The 22,544-nt window shown below is 38.5% G+C and overlaps 1 protein-coding gene and 1 long non-coding RNA gene across 6 annotated transcripts in view; both read right to left on the bottom strand.

Annotated features, from left to right (window-relative positions):
• Positions 1-22,544, bottom strand: part of CALCR (calcitonin receptor) — a 185,754-nt gene that overhangs the window by 144,823 nt on the left and 18,387 nt on the right. The gene's annotated exons all lie outside the window — the stretch shown is intronic.
• On the bottom strand, positions 836-13,885 carry LOC310895484. The gene is made up of 2 exons (XR_014580731.1): positions 13,199-13,885; positions 836-7,776 (listed from the first exon to the last, which is right to left on the bottom strand). It is a non-coding gene; the product is annotated as an uncharacterized lncRNA (long non-coding RNA).

Below are 22,544 nucleotides of genomic sequence, written 5' to 3'. Positions count from 1 at the left end.
AGTCAAATACAGGCCCTAATCCTGGCATAAATAACATTCCCACAGACAGTACTGGGAGACTTGTCAGAAAAGTGCAACCAGAACTTGACCTCTAATAATGAATACAGTGTTGGTGGGTCTCTAATTATAATATCTCATTTAGCTGCCACAATAAGGGAACTGAAGCAGTAAGAAGCAAAGGGAAGTCAGGCAATGCCAGATGGCTCAGTCTTTGCAGCCATTACTCACAGAAATAATATTTGCTCATACAAGAAGCCCCACAGCATTCGCTGGAGTGCAACACAAGTATTAGAGGAATTTAAGTTTCATGATAAATCTTTCTAAAAGCACGTTGTGGCAGGGAATCAATCTATTTTTCCAAACATACTTTTTTTTTGTGGGGGGGTAGGGAGTCACTACTTTTCACTTACTTCATCAAGGACAAATTACTTGTTTCAGTGACTTTACAGGTTCACGAATAATATAGAAAAAAAAACTTAATATAGAAAATATACTAAAAAAACTTTATATAGAAAAGCTTTAAGTATCATTTTAAACTAAATAGCTAGCTTGCAGTCTGTGTTTGCTGTAGTATTAGAATATATCCTTTCAACTCATAAAGAATGGAAGTTCACTAAAACATGGGTGTTCAGTCAAACAATATTTTAACCATTGTTAAATGAGTTTCTATACTTTGTAAGCAGTTTCCTGGCATAAGTATTTGGAAGTGCTCAAACCTTATTTGAAGCCCACTGCTGTCATCAGGAATCTTTTCTCTGACTTAGTAGCTTTCAGATTACTCCTACAAGGGATCTGGACCAGCCAGTATTTCTGCAGGAATAATGGGACCAACCAACACCAAAAGCAATGAGAAAACTCTTGTTGACTTCACTGATTGTGGGATTAAGCCCATAGCTCTAGACAGTGATAAAATTCTGCTAATTAAAGCCAGCACAGCTGGCAGAAAGAGACTTCAGTGGACTGGCATTTCCCAGGTATAGCTGAAAGCTGGACTGCCAAATCCTTGTTTATTGGCACAAGTCTTTGATTAGAGATGTATGCGCCATTCAGTCAGTTACATCCTTTAAAACTGTAGAGTTTTATAATTTCAAAACTTTTTTTTCCTTAGAGCATCATAAGAAAGAAGGAAAGTTACAATGAAAATTACAATGTCATAAACATACATTTAGAAAATTAAAAGAGAAGCACAAAGGAATTGAAGTTCCTGTTTTCAGCAGTGGGAGAAGGCAGATCCTGCTCCTTCTTGTTCCACAGAAACTGACAAAACAACAACTCCCAAGAAATAGAACAAAACCTGTCTACTTGGCTTCTCAGTTGCCAAACAAAGCAAATAGGAGAAGGAGTGTATCCTGTTCCCCTGTGATACAGAGATCCAGACATTCAGTAATGCATTTTACTTTCCAGTTGAGTAGACAGCAGGAGGTCCTCTACTATTTCCAAAAGAAGACTGGGAGAGAAGAGAGACCTTTCAGTCCAGTTTCTCATTCCCTCTCCAATTTGTTCTGAGCTACGTCAAGTAGCACAGGCTGCTTTTGCAGAACGAAAAAAAGTCCACTGGAGTCCAACTAACGCTGTCCAGGAGTATGATAAAGATCCAGCGGTTTGTGGGTCCATTCTTACCCCAGGAGGGAAAGAGCAGACGATAGCTTTGATTGTAGGTAGTGTACCTCCTGCATAATATACTTGTAAAAATTTCTCAGTTGAAAAAAGTTTTATGCATGAGATTCCTGGGAAGGTTATCTCTGAATATAATAGTGCCATAAATGTACAGTCTATTTTCCGGGAACAGAATTTTGGGATGAAAAGCTCTACTGAAAATGTCTGTCTCATGTTCCTGCTACTTGCACGTACAGACAGCAGCTGTTGATGTGTCCTTTGGCCAGGGTTGCATCAGGTTCATCAGAGTTAAGCTATTTCTGATAGCAAACAAAGCAATTCATTGCCATGAACATCTGAATTTTGACCTCCTTGGTAAAATGTAAGGAACAACTAATAATACAGATATTATGCAGAGTATGCATTGAGCATACTTTCAAAAAAATCTGTGTGAGGGTCTCATCTCATTTGCTAAGCATAGTCAGAAATACTGAAGAATGGGACTGTTCCTGGAATATTTTTCATTACTGTTTGCTATATGCTAAAACAAAACAACAAATCAGAGACTTCTGACATGGAAAAGGACATACAGACACCCACTGCACCTCTATTGCATGGACACTTTCTGAGGTTCTGTTGTTACTGACAGCAAAGAAAATAAAGCCAGCTAGTCAGAACCAATTGTAATTAATTAAGAAAGCATACATTCATAGGAAGACTTGTATTATCTTGTTTGTCCTATGAAATCAATTATGTGTATTCAATGGAACTACAACCACAATGCTGTCATCCCACTAGCAGTACAAGAAAACATAGTAACTAACAAGTGCAGCATTTTTAGTAAATACAAATTCTAGGCACATTTCTTTCTTATTACTTTTGAGTATTCCAACTACTGTGCAGTAAACTTAAGTTTTAGGCATGATGTCACATTCTTACTTCTTTTTCAGAAAACTAATAGATACAGCAGCAGCAGAAAAGGAGAGAACAAATCCCATTCTCTTCAGTGAGACATGAACATCAAGATATAATTGAAATATTACCTGATGAATTCATTCAAAAGAAATGTCATTCATTAGACACAAGAAACTCTGTGTGCAGTAGAATGGCTCCATACTTAAAATAGGACTAGATGAGAAATGCAGAAGTTACCATTTCTAACCTTGTTCAGCTCCACAGCACACTAGTTATTTTATTTGTTTGTTTACAGTCAAACTTACAGCTTAGCACTAGTTAGGCTGCAGATGCACTCCCCAGCAAACAGAGTCTGCTATAGTACAATCAGAATTCAGCAGTGCTCTTTTTCGTCCCAATGCCTATACAATTACCAGAGGAAGGTATTTTATTTACACAGCTGTGATGTGTTTTTATAAACAGGCTGATACTGACTTTCTGACAGTTCATAGGAAACTATTGTAAAAAAAACAACCCAGCAGATACAAGTTTCAATATGTTTGATTTCTTCTCCTGTTTACAGATAGAAACTCAAACTACTGCTTTTGTCTAGTTACTCTGGAAAGTGAACAAAGCTTTTTAAGGACAAGCAGCCCAACAGGTTCCTATCTGAGCAAGGCTGCACCAACCACTGCTTTATAGTCCTAAAGCATTATGACCAGTCCCAAAGCAATATGACCAATACTGGATAATAGAGCTCCTGTGTTAAACATCACCTAGTACTTCTTTTAAAAAATAAGCGCAATTCATTTGCAAAGCAGAGACAGCTTCTCCATCACTTTTATAATGGCATTGGTATGACAGATAACTGCTGTCATCACTTCTGCTGTCAACACAGGTCCCAAGTGGAAATGCTGGATTTTAATCTTAAACAGCATTTGTTTTCCTCGGGTAACTACATTCTTTATCAGAAATGCTTTCTCCTCATGTCTTATCGATAATGTCACATTAGACTTACCTCACAACAGCTTGTGCACAACAGATGATCTGATCTAGCAAAATCCCCCGTCATATTTGTTTGGCATATTGCATCAATGGAAAGTTTTAACTTGATCTGTTAGCTGAGGGTCTTATGGACTGCTGAGTCACACATGATTAATTCTAACAATATTTTAATTTCCTTCATGATTAGGTAACCAATGATTTGAAATGAGATTGGATGTTCTAAACTGAATCAGAATTAGCGGTGTGTTTTTTTTTTTCTTTGATGAATTAATTGTAATTGATTTATGAAGTGGCACTCTCTAGGGGCCTGACTTTGTAGTGCTTACTGATGAGGCTAAATTCCCATTGAAACCACTGAGCAATTTTCTTCAATAAGCACTGAAGGATCTGTTCTTAATACTTAGAAGGTATAACTAGCTCTGGCTTTTGAGCAGCTCTTAGGACTACAATTATAAACACTTCAGAACTATAATCCTAAAAATGTATTTTCCTAAGAACCACAGCAGAATTTCTGAGTAATGTGTACATGAAGTTGTCCCAAGAGTTTTATGTCTTTCCATTAATAAAATATTTGACCAGCAAAATAAAGGCAGAAAACTTGAGTTGGAAGTGGGCAGCATACTCCTAAACTCTTCTCCGCAAAAAAAACTGTGAATACCCTATATGGAGGCAATTCAGTTATCTCCATAAAGACAAAAGATACTGCTGCTGAATACCTGTTCCTCTTAGTCTTTTTCTTGTGACTTCTGGATGAGCTCTCACAATCAAGGTTAGGAAGCTGACTGTCTTTGAAAGGATAGGAAGGGATCCAAAGTCACACCAATCCAGTGCTTTGTTTTTGTTTTTTTTTTTTTTTCTTAATTGCTTGCTTCCCATTATTAAATGAGCTATTTGTATTTTATAGAGAAAATGGATAAATACTACTTTTTCCAATAATATCATTAAATAATATTCAGTTCTGTGTTTACGATGAAGTAAATTGCAGCTTTTATCTGATTTCTTAATCAAGGTGCTGGCTTTTCAGTATCTTCTTTATAGAGTTATTTATCAAGAAGCAAGTCTCTGAGAAATTAAAATGTTTTAGAACCATTTCGCTGCGATAAATCCACATTGTTTTTTAAAGTAATTTTCCAAGTATTTTCGACAAAAAAGCCCCTTAACGAAAGTGGTTGCAGTTTTAACTCTCCGATATGAAAAAAACTTTAAAAGGCAGTTTATCAGATATTAGTACATTTCCATTTTGAACCAGCTGTTGTCTGCACAAGAGTTATAGCACCTGTCATCTTCTGATGTCATTAGGCTGCTATGTAAGGATTTGAATGGACTTTTCTCGGTTGACATCAGCGGGTGTTGAATCATCCATGAAGCCTGAGTCCTGTGAGAGCTGAGGTTCAGCAGACTAAGAATGACCCCTAAAGACTGCACACAACTTTGGTTTCAGTTTCAAAGCTTTAAGAGATTACAGCTTTTACAGGATTTTTTCTGCAGGGGGAGTAACAGGGTTTGCACTGACATTTCATAACAGTATCTCAAGGATTTTAGGAAAAGATGGAATATCTGCAAATTTTCTCTGCAAGAAATTTTTTGGAGCACCATAACTTCACCCACTCTCTGAAGATATGCAAGAACCCTTTATTGTTTATTATCTGGATGTTCCTGACTGCCACCTTGCAGCCAGTAATGCATGCACAAAAAAATTTCTTCTCTGTCTCTTTACCTCTGGAAGGAAAACATTTCTTTTTATGCTGATGAGAGACTACCCCCAAATAAAAAAGATTATCAAGGAGCAAAAGCCACCTAAAATAACAGCTTCAAGACACATTTTAACAGTTTTCCATGTTAAATTACCAGTATCATCTTCTGTCTGAAGCCAGAGGCACTTGCACAAAGGGCTGCTGGTCAGCAAGTAGTCAGGGGTCTAGGAAAACAACAAGGAAGTTCTGCAAGGCCAACCCAAGTGCTTACAGCAACCAGAGGTCCCCAGCCTCCAACCACGTCACCAGGGAGCATAGGCAGAGGGTCAACCACAGCGCTGAGGACACCAGAGTTCACCTCCTCCATAGATGCCAAGAACTCCCAACACTTCTGAATGAACGAATGAGAACTTCCAGTGGTGAGTTTGGTACCTTGTGGTAAGCTTAACTTCCTCTACCATGCTGTTCCTGACAGTGCCAGGATTTTGCTGGCTGGTTACTCTGTGCTAACATTAAGTTGTGGCAAACGCCGCTTGCCTAGAGCTGCTTGTCTTGCAGGCGTGACGATACTCTCCCAGCTGAGAAAAGAGGACTGACCTGAGACCTCAGGAACTTGGTGAATACTCCAGTCCCCCATCTACTACAGGGGACTGTGAAAATTCACACTCCCTGTAAACTACATTACAAATTCAGCAGATGGTGACACAAATCCTCTGGTCAAAGAAACCCTGTCATAAGCATCTATGGCACACAGATGAATACCAGACAAGCTCCTATTGACGGGAATAGTTGTTTTCTTGGCCAATACTTCAGGCATTGAACCAGGGATGGCTAAAACCAAGAATATAAATGTTGCAGTTTAAGTTTGAAAATGAATCCTGAGTAGTAAGTGGTGTAAAAATTAATCTCCTCTCTTAGCTGGCGCAGAGGGAGCTCTGCAAACACACCTGTCAGAAAGGCATTTGAGAAGCTCTGAAGACAGTCCTACTCAGATGCCATACAGATTGAAGAAGCTTGTTCCACATCTACAGTTTCTGCCTAAAAAACATTGAGCTTTCTGTCACAAGATGAAAGCAGCTCTCCATCATCTGGATGTTTCCTTTGCTTAGGTTTCGTGTGATTTAGATATTATTCTTAGAACTGACATTTAACATCCACAGTATGAGGTGTGTTTTAGTATTCTGAACATTCAGGGAATAGGTATCAAGCTCCCTAATCCAAATGTTAATTTGGTTTTCTGAAGAGCATCAGGACAAATTCTGATCAGCATTTCTGCATTTCTTTCCAAGCTGAGTTTTAATACCTGATGCGAAGATGAAAAAGCTGATCTAATGCAGAAATTATCAGCTGATTTAGAAGGTCAGCATTACAGTGGATAAGTTGTCTAAAATCAGATTTCCATTTTCAACCTTTCTTTGGCCTGCAAAATTGGATATCAGTTCAAAAATGGGTAATACATGTTCTCCCAGGAGGCTCCAATCTGTGGAGTGAAGCTGGCTGTACAGCAGGATTTCTGACTTGTGAAAAAGTTCAGGGGGGTTATTTAGTTTTAGTCTGAATCAGAAAAAAAAAATATTTTTTTCTTTTTAATTTCCTATGAACTGGGAACTCGGAGTGTATTCCCTTTTGACACCCCCAGCACATGGCACTTCCTACAGGAAACAATCTGGTTGCACCCAGCAGCTGCTGGCTGAAATCAACACTCATTTCACACTGGCTCATCCTCCTCCTTGTCCTCAGCAGCTGCAGGAGCTGCTCAGGTTGCCCCCTGGGCCAGCTGGACCTTCCCCCACCCCCCAGAGCTTAGTCTGCTAGCAGCTACACCCCAGTGCGCGATTTCACAGCAGTTATCCCATATCCCTGATTCTCACAGGTACACCCAGGGCTTTCAGGCCCCAGGCTATGTCCAGTTGAACTTGGCAGTAGAAGAGAAAGACAGGGAGCCCTTAGGCACGTGGCTTTCTCAGCCCCTCAGCTCCTGGGAGCCCTGAAAAACCACTGCTGGGTCAGGCTATCCACTGCACCTGAATGGAAGGTCATTCAACATAAATGCTTGCAGAGATGTATTTTTGATGCAGCAAAAAAAGCATCAGTTCCCGGGTCTCTGGCATGCAGAGATCATTCCTACTGAGAATACAAGGGAAAAGAAGCAAGAAGAGAAGTCACAGTGGCAGGCAGACTTCTTGCACAATCTCTCCACCTTTTACCCTTTCTGTCTCCCCATCATCTCATTTTTCCTGAAGGCAGACATCCATATGGATATGGCGTAGAGAAATGGATCCTTCTCACTATTTTTGCCTGAGTGGTGAAATACACTTCCACTAAAGGCAACACATTTTCTTTGCAGGATTCCAGGGTCAGATTTATTCCATCTTGAAATAACCTGCCCATTCATTCTGCCTTTCATAGGTTACGATAAAACTCCTGCCAGAGTAGTCCTTGATTTAGAAGTGTAGAATGCTACATTTCATGGGGTGCTTTTAAGGCTTTGAGTTCTGATTAATATTTGTGAGATGCACTTAAAAAGATGGATTTACACACGCACGCTGTAGAACAATGCTAAAGTTGTTCTCTTCAAAAGTACAGCCTACAGAAAGAGAAAATTATTAATGAAACTTGTGAATGCACACAAAGCAAAATGTAGCACATTCAAAACACCATGACGATGTTTATACCTGCAATTTAAAAATGCCCAAAACAGCTCCCTGGTACTAAGGTGAGCAACATCCAGCATGAATACTATTAAATTGAATTCTCTTTAAAAACACGTTGCCCACTTCCCAATTGCCTACTGTGAATGTCCTTGCCCCTCACTAGTTCCCAACCTGCACCCTGTGATCCCTGGGAGAGGTCTATGTTGGCCAGAAGCGAGCCAGAGGCTGTGCTCCTGCTTTGATGTGCGACGCTGCTGCAGTGCCCAGGAGCATCATCTGAGATGTATCCACATTTAACAAGTCTTAAAAGCTCTGAGTTACTTAATTGTCAGAACTGTATAAGTACTAACCAAGCATGCAACTTTTTATCATATCAGGAAGTAACTGGAGTGTGGGATACATAACCTGGGTGGTTTACTAATGATGATGAGTCAAATCAAAGCCATGTTTAACTATGGCATACTGTGTAGGCACCTTAATTCCAGTCTTTCAAGTTTTTTCAGCCCTGTGGGGGCAATTACCCAAAAAAATACTAGGTGCTCTTCAAATTGACAAAGGGTCATGAACGCATCTTCAAATTTTCCAAGGGAAAATCATTATTTCACCAAGTGTTTTGATTTTCCATTGGGAGATAGCATGATTCCTTGAGGGAAATCTTAATACTTCTGGGTGGGGTGCACAGGGGAAAAAAAGAAGTATATATTTCTGTTGTTAAATGACACATTTCTTGTCTGATTCCTTTGACAATTTTCTACAGCTGCCTAAGGTGCTGTAGTCTCATGTCAGCTGAGCTCAGCTTCCCCATGCCTGCATTTTCCTCTATGAGCTGATTCCATTCACCAAACCATTGAAAAAAATTATTTTGGAATATCAAAATGTTTTTCATCTGCCTACTGCTGACATTTCTCATTCAGAACTTTTTGTTCCCTATAAACTTCTGTTTATATTCAAAATTAACAACATTTTCCACCATAATAATTTCAACTGTCCGGCAACTTTCTGACCTCATTTCTCTTATGTCTGATGAAACCACAAAAGGAAATTGACTTCTCAAAAATTATTCTATTATAATGTTGTACAGTGTTTAAAATCCTGTTTTCTGTTACACCTATGACACTTGAAAACTCAATGATGTCTACCTTCAGCACAAGTGATTTTTCTCTTATGACAAAATCAATACCAATATTAAATTATGTCACCTATAATTAGTACAGAAGCTCCTGCAAAATTTTCCCCTATAAGGCACAGATCATTAGATGGACAAACAAGAAGGCAGCAGAATGGACAAATGAGATCAAGTTTTGCTCTCAGAACTTTCAACAATCTCTTGACTCTCATTTCAGTTCAAGAAATAACTGACAGGCTTAATATGATTAAATAACTTGTGTAAAGTGATAAAGCAGGTCAAGAAGACAACACAAATTGCATTATTCTTAATCCCAATCAGATATTATGGCATCCAATATATTCACTTATGTCCATGTAAGCACACAGGGGTCCTACACAAATTATCCAGCCCTGCACATTTAGCTAGTCATTAACAACAACTTTTAGGCTTTTATTGGACCCCATGACATAAGTTAGAAAAGTCATTTTTCTTCTGCATAGCTTTACAAGCACACAAACGTGAACCCAAACAGGAGCCTTCCTTTCTATGCTGCCCATGATCCTTATATAAAAAAGTAGGAAGAAAAACCTCTCGCCATGATAAATTCAGCAAGTGGCATTTTGTATAATTCAGGTATGCTCATTTCCCTGGTACCACCATATACAAAGCCTGCAGACTCCTTTTGTATTCTTATCAGAGCAACATCTATAATTACACAGTAAAAAGCATGACTATGATGAGTGACAGAAACTTTACGCTAGGAACACTCATTAGAAACGTATGAGCCCCAGGGTCTCTTTTTATTCCATTAATACTATACTCTACAAAATGTCAAAGATTTTATAACCTATTCCCTAGAGACTGTTCTCAAAGTTAGGCTACCTGTATTAGACATTCTACATCTATTAATTTTGACTTCCTGCTTTTTATCTTCTCCTTATGAATTTTTCTTTTGATCACTTCCTCCTTGCAATGAGATTTTAGGAAACTATTGCCACATTTTTTATTTTTATTTTTTAATATTTGTGCCATTTCAAATAAATTAGTCTGTATTATATGACCCGGTCCAACCTGAACATAAATGCTACTACAGAGAAATCTCTACTATAATCAAAAGAAATTTAATCTACACAGTTTGTAGAGAGGAAAAAATATTTCTTATTATCAAACTGAAAACAAAGAATTCAGTCTAACTAACAGCAAGTTTAACTACAATTCTTAATATAATGATTGCTGTATATATGACATATGTATATATATGATGACAGTTGTATGCAGAACTGTTTAGCCTACACCATCATTTCTCTGTATATTACCAACATCGAGAAAAAAAAAAAAGTCAGATTTTCTATATAGCCATTACACTGGTAGCCAATATAATATGCCAGCATTAAGCAAATTTATATAGTCCTAATCTGAAATCCTAATCTATTTTTCTCTTAATTGTTCTGCCACATAATATTTATCTGTTAAGAACTTAATAAATTGTTACAAGACTGAGTTTTGACACACAATAAAAAGAAAGTTATGGATAACATTTTTTTTTTCATTGTAATTTTACTGATCCTAAACTGGAATATGGTCAAGTTTCCATTTCCCAGATTGCATTAATAACAAAGTTATATTTTTTAAGGCTGATGATGCCATGTGGGATACAGAAATGTGATTAATGAAGTAACTTTGTAGTAACATTTCCAGAAAAAAAAAAAAATCAATCGAAATCTAGATATCTTAATGGTCACAATAAAAACATTATTAACTAATTTTTTTTTTTTTTTTTTGGTGGGGTGGGGTGGGGAAGAATTATCATTAAAGTTATGTCCATGCAAGTGTGAAGCAACAGGTTACAAAGAGCACCCTTCTGCAGCTGCTGAAGTGTTCTGCAGAAGTCCTAAGGATATTTTTGTTATTTTGATTAAAACTTATCCTAAGAGGTCCATGTGAAGCTGCTGTGTAATTAGATGGCTGGAACCAAAAAATATTGTGGGTTTAGCCATGTTTTATACCACAAGAGTATAATGCAGTACTGATGCGATATAATGCTTTACAATGGGGCTAACAAATAAGAGAATAAAAGGAAAAGAGAATAGAATAGAGACTGGAGTCAAGAAAATATAACCCACATGGGGAGATTAGGAGTCTGCCAAATGAAGAGGAACAATTCATACAGAGATATGCATGAGCAGAGCATATAGGCAGACCTGACAGCGTGGAAAGTGTTACGCACACAGACACTCCAATTTATGGACACTTTGGTCACACGCTTTTACGGAAGGCACCCTGTTTGCATACATCTCTTCAGTTCTGAATAGCAAACAGGATTTTCTAAGTCAAAAGAATGTCAGTTCTGTTAGAGCTGCACCAGTGTTCCTAGGCAAGACAATGTGATGCAAGACCTGAACAGGGAACAGTGAAACCTATCCTGGCTTAGTCTCTTGGCCAGCAAAGGAACACTACAGTTCAAGGCTTCACAGCCACATCGGTCTGAAGACACCTTTACCACGAGAGACAGAACGGTTTCCTCTGGCAGATAAGAAAATTTAGCCCCATGCACGTAATCAGGGAGCTCCAAAATTATACCAACAGAGTACTTCAGAAAGGCTGACTTCAAGAGGCTAATTATGATTCCTACAAGTTTTACTAAAATGAAATTCAGAAGGTACTTTTGTACAGCTGTGCATCATTTGAACACAACTGCAAAGCGATATAGTAATGCTCATGTTGTTTCTAATTGAAGTTTTGATGTGAACAGTTTGTTATTAATTAAGACTCAATTACAACCAAACACCCAAAACAGACACCAGAAATACACCACAACTTCCCTTCTGATTGTGAACCGGACTGGCTGTTAGTGCTGCAGGGACCGAACGACCAAGAGCTACGTGCAGTAAAATGGTGGTAAAGCAGTAGATGTCTTGACATAACTCAAAACTGAAGCAGAGCAGGGGAACCATTCCTCCTGGACTGCAGTCCAGCCAAAACAGCAACTGCTCAGGGTTGAACAAGGCCTTTCTTTCAGCATGTAAACTACATAGGCGCTTTTGATTTCACGCAATTAAGTCCCAAGGATTGTTTTTCCCAGAACAAATCTGAACAAAAAGAGAATCTGCACAGATCTTTCCTTTCCATGTGTGATCTGAAATATGAAATTCCTTCCTATTCAGGACTTCACAGACCTCACCTTCCTTCGTTTCTGAAACCAGGGAGCCACATTCCTGCCCCAGTTGCAGTCTCAAAAATCGGTTCTGCGCCTTCTCAGAATCCTGTTTCACCCCACATCAGTTGCTCTCATGGAAAGAACTAATACCAGGAAAGTAAAGTATTTTTAGCCGACTTCAATGTGACTTAGCAGCTGGAAACAAGAACAGCTTGTTCCACAAGAACACCACACTGTACTCCATATGGACACTGGTTAGGAAAGTATTGGTGCAACCTTAAATAACTTTCTTCAGCCAAATGCGCTTTCCAGGAACTTTTGCCACCTCCACAGCTCCAACCAGGCTCCACATGCCATGTAATTTCAGTTGTAACAGCTTCCTCACACACAGCTGTCAGCAAGAAAGAGATCCCACATCAGATGGGGAGCCATCCTGTACAGAAGCAGTGGAAGGTAGTGCAGGCCATCCGCAGGTGGTATGGACCACATCATAAGTATAGATGCAATGAGATGCAGAAAATACAAAAATGTAACAGGAATCACACTTAATTAGGTTCTAGAGAGAATAAGAAGACTGTTCACAATATTAAAGTGAAAACACACAGAATCAGAGACTTGCATACCTGTTTTTAAAACTTATACAGGATACCTTATACTTCTTTGTAACTGCCATAAAGCAGCAGTAAATGCATCAATAAGGCTCTCTGGATGTAAGAATTAAAACTAATTTTATCTACTTTTTGAGTGTCACAGGAGTTCCATGGCCACCCATCAGAGAAAACCTGAAAACTAAACAAAAAAGCTCCATGCTTTACATTCATACTGAAAACACTTTTAAAAAATTCCCTGTCTAAAATTCATCACTTTATTTGCAACCTGTTTCCTATTTTTTTCTGATTCACAGATCCTCCATTCTAAAATAGATTTTCTTAAAAGTGTTTTGCCTTAAATTATTGAAAACTAAACTGAGCTTTTACTTTTGCTAGGATTTTGCATCTGACTGCCTCATCAACAGTAGTTAAGAGTCACCTCATATTACGGCCATGAAGCAGGGCTTGTGTGTAAAACAGGACTCTGAAGATGAACAGACCTGAGTGTTGAGTCTGGAACCACGGTAGAGATGTGGCTCTCTGATTTAAGAAACCAAGGATGATATTAGGGCTTAATAGCGTGAATTCAAATAGCCTGAAATCAATTGAATACAGGCATAAGTACCATCGTCATCACTTAATCAGCCAACTTGGTTGCCATTGACTTTCTTGTTGTAAGGAATGATTTCATCTTGTCTGTAGAGTAACTTTTCCAGCAAGTCAGATATATTAATTAGGTTTTGTTTAACTGGCTGTTAACTAATTTAATATGCTGGTAATAATTTCGAATACTGTGCTTTTCTCAGAATGAGCAATGAATAATATAGCTCTTTCCATTTTAACTAAACTGGAAAAATAGAAGAAAAGAGTATTAAAGTTGTATGTACTATATTTTGAGTTGAGGCAAGCTGACTGTATTGGTCAAGTAACCACAGAAGCACAATGTTTTACAGTATCTAAAACTGTATACTGACAACTACTTTTGAAATATAAAGCTGCTGTGGGATAGCAAGACCACTCCACGGTGCAGTTTGCCTGCAAATAATACAAACTTTGGCTCATCAAATCCTGAATTTACACATCATTAGAAATCATGCTGTTTTTGTAAGTTATGTATTCGGATCAATAATAAGTGGATATATAGGCATATGCATACATGTATGTGTTTATATATACATATACGCACACAAATTGATATAGCTGTTGAACAACTCATAAGACATCAAAGGAGAAAAGCCATAATTTTCCAGCCTTATCAAATATTTGATTGTAAGATTTCATGTAAATTGTAAATATGTTGATGTATACATATTCATTTAGGACACACTTTTGTCACTCCTTTCTGTTGTTATGCCTAATCTGTATGTGTAATGTTATTGACCTCTGGCTACTATTTGTATAAAGCTCCACCTTACCTTTGTGCTAGGTAAAATAAAAACCACATCTAGTATTTTCAGTTTTCAGTCGTCTTAATGATAACTTTTTAAGTCTCCAACCTCCAGGCTGCTTTCCACTTATCCTGAGAAAAGATGAAGATTCATTTATTCTTTGCTGGTGTTGTGGGTTTTTTGTCAGCATTTGTCAACCTACGTCAAACAAAGGACCGCCTTATTTTTTTGAAAAAAATATCTGTAAGCCATCTTGAAAAAAAATACTTTTAATTTTTCCTGTAAAAACACTCATATTTTGCATTTTCATGCATTTTCCCCAGGTGGTTTCTTTTGCATGGGTGGGACTCATGGTCCCATGGCAGCCTACCACTTCCTCACAAGGGGAGCGGAGGGGCAGGCGCTGAGCTCTGCTCTCTGGGGACAGCGACAGGACCTGAGGGAATGGCATGGAGCTGGGACAGGAGAGGGTCAGGCTGGGTGTTAGGAAAAGTTTCTGCACCCAGAGGGTGGTCGGGCACTGGGACAGGCTCCCCAGGACAGTGGTCATGGCACCAAGGCTGTCGAAGTACAGGAAGCATTTGGACAGCGCTCTCAAATATTTGGTTTGGGTTTTTGGTTGTCCTGTGTGGAGCCAGAAGTTGGACTTGATGATCCGTGTGGGTCCCTCCCAACACAGGATATTCTATGATCCTTTGATTCTGTGACACTGGTATGGCTTTCTTTTGTTTTTGAAAAAAAAATGCCACTTTCACACATCACCTTTTATAGTCTTACACAATGGCCTATAAACGCCAACTTAATTAACAAACACAAAAACAGTTAAAAGTCCACACAATTATTTTTATAATGTCCTACAGCAGTATACAACATGCGAATAACTCCTAAAGAGTCAAGCTAGCTAAACTGTTCAAGAGATGTATTTTTAGATGACTCCTAATGCCAAGTTGAGACGTACAAAAAGCCAAAGCATCATCGAACAACAGGGAAGGACGGATCACTTCTGTTTCTTCTGTACTTCTATTTTACAGAGAACTTTTCACATTATTAATGGTTTGGAAGTGGCAAGTTCTTCAGTTCCAAACCTTAAAAATATTGACATTAACCCTCCATGTTTTTCCACAGCTCATTTTTATTAATAGTCTAAGTGTAAAACTACTTGCTGGCTGCTACAAATGAACACAATAGAGAAGTCATTCTGGTTGATTACCATCTTGAAATGATTCATTTTCCTTCTAAGACAGGTCAGTCAAGTGGCAGCCAACACTCCCTTTCCATACCCTGGAGAAAAATCTACTTTAGGCCCAAAATATACCTTCAGTGGGATTTGTCTTTCCGTCATATAAGCATACTCCATTCCCTCAGCTGGCTGGGGCACCTTGAGAGTGCAAAGTATTCTGTACAGCTGAGCAGGAGCCAGCAACTTGTAAGGGCACGGTGTCTTGAAGATTTCTGAACAGTACACTAGATTAAAATAAAATGTGCTGCCTCCTTATACTTGCTTATTTTTATACGAGCAGTAAAGTTAATTGGTGAATTTTGTATGCATGAACTAAATGATGATAGAATCATTTAGGTTGGAAAAGACCCCTAAGATTGTCTTGTCCAAACGTTAACATAGTGCTGCCAAGTCCACCTTTAAACCATGTCACTAAGCTCTACATCTACATGTTTTCGGAAGACCTCCAGGGATAGTGGCTCAACACAACTGAACGAACTGCTTCTGCCCTCCGACAACATGCATGGCCTAAACCCGTGACAACAGAACCCAGAGAAGTTTCAAGTGGCAACTTAAAGACAATACGAACCTGAATACACAGAGCTAACTATCTAAACCCATTTTAGCAGAATATGCAGTCATATTTCAAGCTCATATTATTGCACAGTAAAGTTAAAGAGCACATTAACTTCTCTCTAGTGATCCTGAGTTTATTTTCAACCGAAATTTGCAATTCAATGCAATCAATTTCACTTTGGCTAAACACTTTAATGTGCTCTGATAAAAACAGGCAATTGATATTCTAATTCTGTTGTATTGAAACTAGCTCTGTATTATGAACACACATGACAAAATAGAGCAAGCACTACGGCTGCTACATAGAGGAATTTCTTTCCCAGCTGTTTGTATAAGTTGGTATTGAACTTTTAATTTCAAAGGGTTATAATGTACGTCATAAATTACACCTTTTATTAACAAAATCATGTTAATTTCTATCCAGTGTTTTTGAGATAAAGTGTGGTCTTCTAACACTTCACAACGATGTCACACTATAATTTACAAACCACTGTTGCCAATATTTTTTGCACATGCTTCAGTTAGAAGCATTCAAATACATGAAATGTTTCATGTTCTAGGGCAGGATCTAGGGCAACAGAGAAAGAAGACTGCAATTCACAATTTATTGAAACTGCATGGACAAAGAACATACAAAGGTGCAATGTAATTACAGGAGATGGATTCTATACTCTTTCATAAAATCTTTTCTGATAAAGTTTCAAAAATTTCCTGCCTTCTGTTGACTGTATCAGAGAATGGCACTGGAGGACTGAAACTTTTTTCAAGTTCCAATGCTGGGAATTATTCCTGAACAGGAGATTTACCAATCTCCTAAGTAAAGATAAGTATTGTCCTAATTACCATCAACAAATGATCAGAATCTCATTTTTAACTGCTCTCTGTGTTTACCCATCAACAGTCCCTGCACTACTGGTTCAGTATTGATTCTGGATAAAAACTAGTATCTAATGAACCAAATAATACACTTTTGTATTCTTTGCTGATTTTCCAGAGTGATTTCAACTACTTTGAACCCAATAAACCTACAAACACCGACAAAATCATTGTCTGACACATCAGGTGACAAATCAGCTCAGCATTTTACCTTTTCAGACTTGAGCAGAGACATAGCTTTCATTAATGGCAGAGGCAATTCTGCTTATAAGAGGAAAGGCTGAAGAAATACTTGGCACTACATTGCCCAAAGGAAAACCAAAATAGTGTATACACAAGCCCCTTCATCTGTGTGTTTCATGACACTTTCTTAGTGTCTAGAGCTTCACTCCATCTTGTTTTCCAAACCAATTTTCCACTGCATATCTTTACCATTAGAACCAAAGAAAAAATAGGAGTATAAATTCAAATAGGAATATATTTAGAGTTGGTTTTTCTTTTTTTTTTTGGAGGTTTTGTTTGTTTCAGGCAGATTGTCCTATTCAAGGCAAAGGTACTTTGCATTAGATTATCACTTATGCATTCTGTCAAAAGTGAGTGGGATCACATTCAGGAAGATTAACAGATTCACACTGATGAAGTACTGCACTACATAAGACGTAACTGTTGGTCTTATAGTTGATAACTCCTTCTTACACATTACACCCACTAAAACTGATTTCACCAATTTTTCTTCTCAATTGAGGTTGGATCAATTATCATGCAGAATGACAACTTTATTTGTGAATCAATTACCTCCTATGTGGTTTTATGCTGTTATTTTTTTAATCTTCATAAATGAGAAGCTATTAAATTTGTACAAATATTTTCATAAATGAGTTGGTAGGCAGGCAACAATAATAATATTGGAGAGATTTCCATAGAAATGAGCTCAGTACCTCTGCTTGTTTGGGGTGAAATAGTTTTAAATGGGTTTTCATGTTTGTTGCCAACCTGGTAGTCAACGATAGTTGCAGAAAATGTGGCTAATAGATAAGCATGGTATAAAGTATGGAAGGCTGCATTCTGAACTATTCAGTTCTTTAGTTAACCCACACCTTGTGCAATTCCTTATCAATAAATCAATAATGAGATCAATCATTTCTATTCAGAATTACACACTCTGGAGCAAAGGAGTTATTAAAGACTTGCCTCATCTACTCTGTGTTGGTCTTAGTGCTGAGTTCAGCTGGAAGACCATTAGATACTCAAGGAGTGACCAAGTATCAAGTCAGATCTGTAAGCAAGAACCAGATAGACCACGTCTAAAACAAAGATCATCACATACCTAATTTAGTCTAGCCAGTATTAATTATTAAATGCCCAGAGTGCTTCATATTACCAAAAAAAAAAAAAAGCGCTAGCTCAAGTAAATATCTCTAAACCATGTGCTGCTTTGCAGCTGTGCCATCAATAGCTGCTATATTTGTGAGTCAAGACCACACCATTTTCTGTAACAAGAAAAAGCAATTGAAAGGTGCTTCAAGTCATAAGGTTCAAAAGCAAAATATAGGATCAAATGTTGATTGTGAAGTGATACCACTACACTCTTGAAGTATCCATTCTTTAAAAAAAAAAGTATTTTAAAGGATATAAAGCATGAGGCAAATTTGGGGGGCATTTACAGAAACAGAAAATTAGAAACAAGACCAGTAATCTACTGTGTAACCAAACGCCAGTTCAACAATCCAATGATCACAAATCTACTTAGGGTGTCACTAAATACAGATGTGTTTTTAAAGTATTATAGTAGACCAGAAAGGACAGAAGGAAAAAAAAGGGAGAAAATAAACACTGGATTACAGCCATAAAGTCACTACTGACTGCACAGTTCCCTCATTTTCTATTAGTTTATCCAGCACAGCTATTTATTGCAACCCCTCTCAAGGCTCACTCTCCACAGCTCAGCAGTCTGGAGAGATTTTTTTTTTGCTGTGACACATCTTAAAGCCCAATACCCTTTCTACCCTATCCTTCCTTAACTTCACTGACTCATAATTCATTTTTGGATCCTTTTCAAAACTACTATTCTCACTTCAAAACTTTCCATGTACTAGCTCCAATCTATCTTCTGGATCTCTTCCATATTTTCTCTTTTAATATTAGGATTTCTTTAGCACTCATGATGGCTAGTATCTAGTATTAGTTTTCTGCCATGTCTTCTCCATTCAGACTGGCCTACTTTGTATCAAAAACGTACTTAGTTCATCCCACTGTCTCCCCTCCTCTCTTGTCTCTTGGCTTTGCTCGCAGTTCTGTTTTCAAAGATGCTCTATAAAAACCTTTTCCCTCCTGATTACAGTTCCTAATTTCACTCAGTGCCTGCTATAATTTCTTAATTAACTCTGTAACTATATAATTAAACTTTGTCACATTTTCTGAAACATCTGGCAGGAAAGAAGTACTCCAAATAAACTTGTGGGATTACTGAATAAGTTGCTATTAACTACTGCCTATCATGCTAACTAGCTCTGTTTCGATCAACGTTGACTACATCTTTCTCCTGGCTCAGATGGTAAATCTTCTGGGAGAGAAACGCCATTTTGGTTTGGTCTTTGAAAAGCTCTGAAAAGCAGTAACAATCTCATTTAAGCAGACTGTAATAATGCACACGAATAAAGGTTTCCTATAGAATTTGAGATAATAATGCACTGAGGTGCTTCAAAAACTGTCCCCTTCTTCAAAACAGACTTCAGTTTGCCTCAGTATATGGGGTGTCGGCCCTACGCACCCCTTATTAGCACAGCAATAAAGGGTACCTTGTATTGGAAAGAAAAGAAGTTTCCCTACATGGACCTCCTTCGGTACTTGCTTGGCAGTGCTTTGTTCTGCACCTCTCTCAGCTACACCCCAGAGCAAACTCCACCGTAGGAAGACTGGAGATGTCCCTGGGGAACTATGGAGGTTCCTGCGCCGTGCTCACACTCTGACCTGTGACAGACACGCCAACCAGACCGCCGACTTGTTAAACGATTGCAGCAGAACTTGGGTTATGACTGCAGGCAGCCCTTGTTACCAGACACCTACTGCTTTAATATCAACAGAGAAGATGAGTCATTAAAGCAACCCCAAGCATCAGTCAGCAAGTGCCGAGACAGACACCTCTGACTGCGGTGACAGCACGTGCTGCGACAGCTATGGGAGCACTGCCCTGGCTGCCCTCTGCACCCCCAACGTGCACCTCAGATGCTGAAACCCCACCCCTGCTGTAGGCTGGCGCGGAGAAGGAATTTTGCCCTTTCACTTTCCTCCAGCATCTTGCTTATTTTAGGAGCCTTCATCAGTGCATCCAAGTCCGACTTTGTTTATTGGGTTCTTTCCTCTGACCCTAGTCATAAAGCTCCTCTGAGATTTTTTTCCAAACAGTAGCACAAGTTTTATAAATCAGCATGGTTCATACATTGCTACTCACATGCCACTCATGCCTCAGAAGGGCAGGTATGAAGCTATCATGAGTTTCAGTCTGGTACAACTAGGGAAAGTTATGGTTGGTAGCAGATAACCTGAGATGGTCTGTTTGCAGACTCAGGAATGAGGATGACTTTGTAGCTCACACCTGGTTAGAATATCATCCTTGCAATCCTCAGACACATTCACTTAATGTGGTACTGCTTTTCAGCACTCCCATCTGAAAACCTTTCCCCATACTCTAGCTGTAAAAGAGATTTTCCTAGCCCTGGAAATATTCTTTCGCTCTGTATATTCACCAGCAATAATCCATCATCATTTTTTACTTTTGCCTTTTTGGGAGTTTTGCCTCTGTAAAGACAAATCATCTCAGGCTGAATAGACAAGGGTGGAAGAAATGATGGAGATGGATTCTTTAGAGGATTTATATGTAAGAAACACAGTATTGAGTAAGCACATGTAAAGAGTATTAAAAGAGTTGTATGCCCTTTAAAACAACAAACTTGACACAATTTGGGACGATTTATACATTCAGAACAATTTTTCACTGAAATAACAGAAGGAATGAAAACAGCCCAGTACCTCAGCCTCGCATTTTAAAACTTAACTCCTCTGACTGACCTGGTAATCTGATGCAAATTAACTGGATAACTGACTCGTCACCCTATTAGCATTTAGGGTGTGGTTTGACCTGCTGCAGATAAGCACAAGACTACCTTTATCCCTGTGGCAAATCCCAAACTTCAGAGCAGTCAAAATGCTTCAAAAACCACAGTCTATGCTCTGTTGGATACAGATCTGTCAATCCTGTTCTGTGCAAAGAGGGAGTTAGACCTAGTGATGCCCACTCAGCTATCAAAGTTATTTATTTCAGACCCTGTATTATTAGAAACTGGCTGTGATTTTTTGAGGATTGTTTCCAGTCACATTGAACTGGAGCAGGGTTCTCACACTTTGCTTTTTTAGGGAAGGTGAACCTGGAGGCAAACCAGAAGACTGTTCGACTTGAAGAACAGATGTCCATAAATGCTTTCTCAAGCAGAGCAGAGACACCCCTGGCTACTCAGTATTCTGATTCACTACACATTCCCAAACACTTTGAGCAAATTTGTTTTCCACTTGCAGTCAGTCTGTGAATTATCTGTGTGGTTTCAGTCGGGGTACTGGCTAATTGAATGGACAGCTGGTACCTGACACTGATGTCAGTGCCAAGTGCTAGCAGATTGAAGCACGTGCCCATTCAAACTATCCATCGACATCATTTCTGTGTAGAAATATATGCAGACACACATATGCAGAGGTGGTTCTGTAACATCATCCACTTCCCCAGCTAGCATTGTCAAGATTATTTCTTAGGAAGAAAAAAATGAACAGATTTCAAAAATGAACAAGATGTAACAGAGGTAAATTAAATGCAAACAGTAAGATGTCACAATCTCTATCATCTATTGCTCAAATTTAAACATGATGTCCTAATCACCACATTCCAAAAATTAGTCCTTAAGTTAGACCAGAGTCCTCAAATTATAAACCACAGAAGTGGTTCCAGTAGGTGCTGTGAAGCTGCAGCTTGTTATAAACTCCCTCAGAAAATTGCTCTGAACCAATGGGGGAAAATACTCTCTCTCCCTCTCTCTCTCTCATTCAGATCCCCAAACACAGATTTTTTTCAGTTTAGGGTTCCAAATCAGAGAGTTTTGACTTATAGTCATCATACCAACATAACTTCTGCATGTGCTCATTCTGTGATAATCAATTTAAGTTCTACAGAAAAATGCTTTTAAGATGAAAATTATTATGAGAGATTAGCACTGTGTTAAAAGGATGCCACCTACTGGACATCGCATCCACCTCCAGTAAAAGACTGGAAAGGTAAATCAGTAGGTCTGAGGATACTGAGAAAGCCTGCTTTGTAGAAAAGCTCCCTAAAACTGAAAATAAATAAATAAATAAATAAAAGCTCTCTGTCCTCCTTAAGCTCAGGGTTTCCCCAAATCCTGGGCTTTGGGTTTCTTGGGTTTCTTTTTCTGACAGTCTACTTTTTTTTTTTTCTTTCTCCCCTCTTGTAGAAGTAGGAGCAGCAATAGCCATGTTTCATGAGCATTTATCCTTCATATTCTTCCCTTAACTCTTCCCCTTCTGGTGCCTGTACTCTTACTGACAAGGTTGTTTCTTAACAATCTGCTCACCAGTTTTTTTCCATTCTCCTCTCTGCTTTGGGCTAACAGGCACTGTCCAGGCTTCCCACTGAAAATAATTAAAAGATGCAATACATGTGCAGACATGCAGAGATGCACAAGCAAACATGATGGAATTAATATCATGCTTTAGGGAAAAAAC

This window comes from Anser anser (genome assembly GCF_964211835.1).
Source record: "Anser anser genome assembly, chromosome: 2".
NCBI classification, from domain to species: domain Eukaryota; kingdom Metazoa; phylum Chordata; class Aves; order Anseriformes; family Anatidae; genus Anser; species Anser anser.
This window is presented reverse-complemented; position numbering and strand designations above follow the sequence as displayed.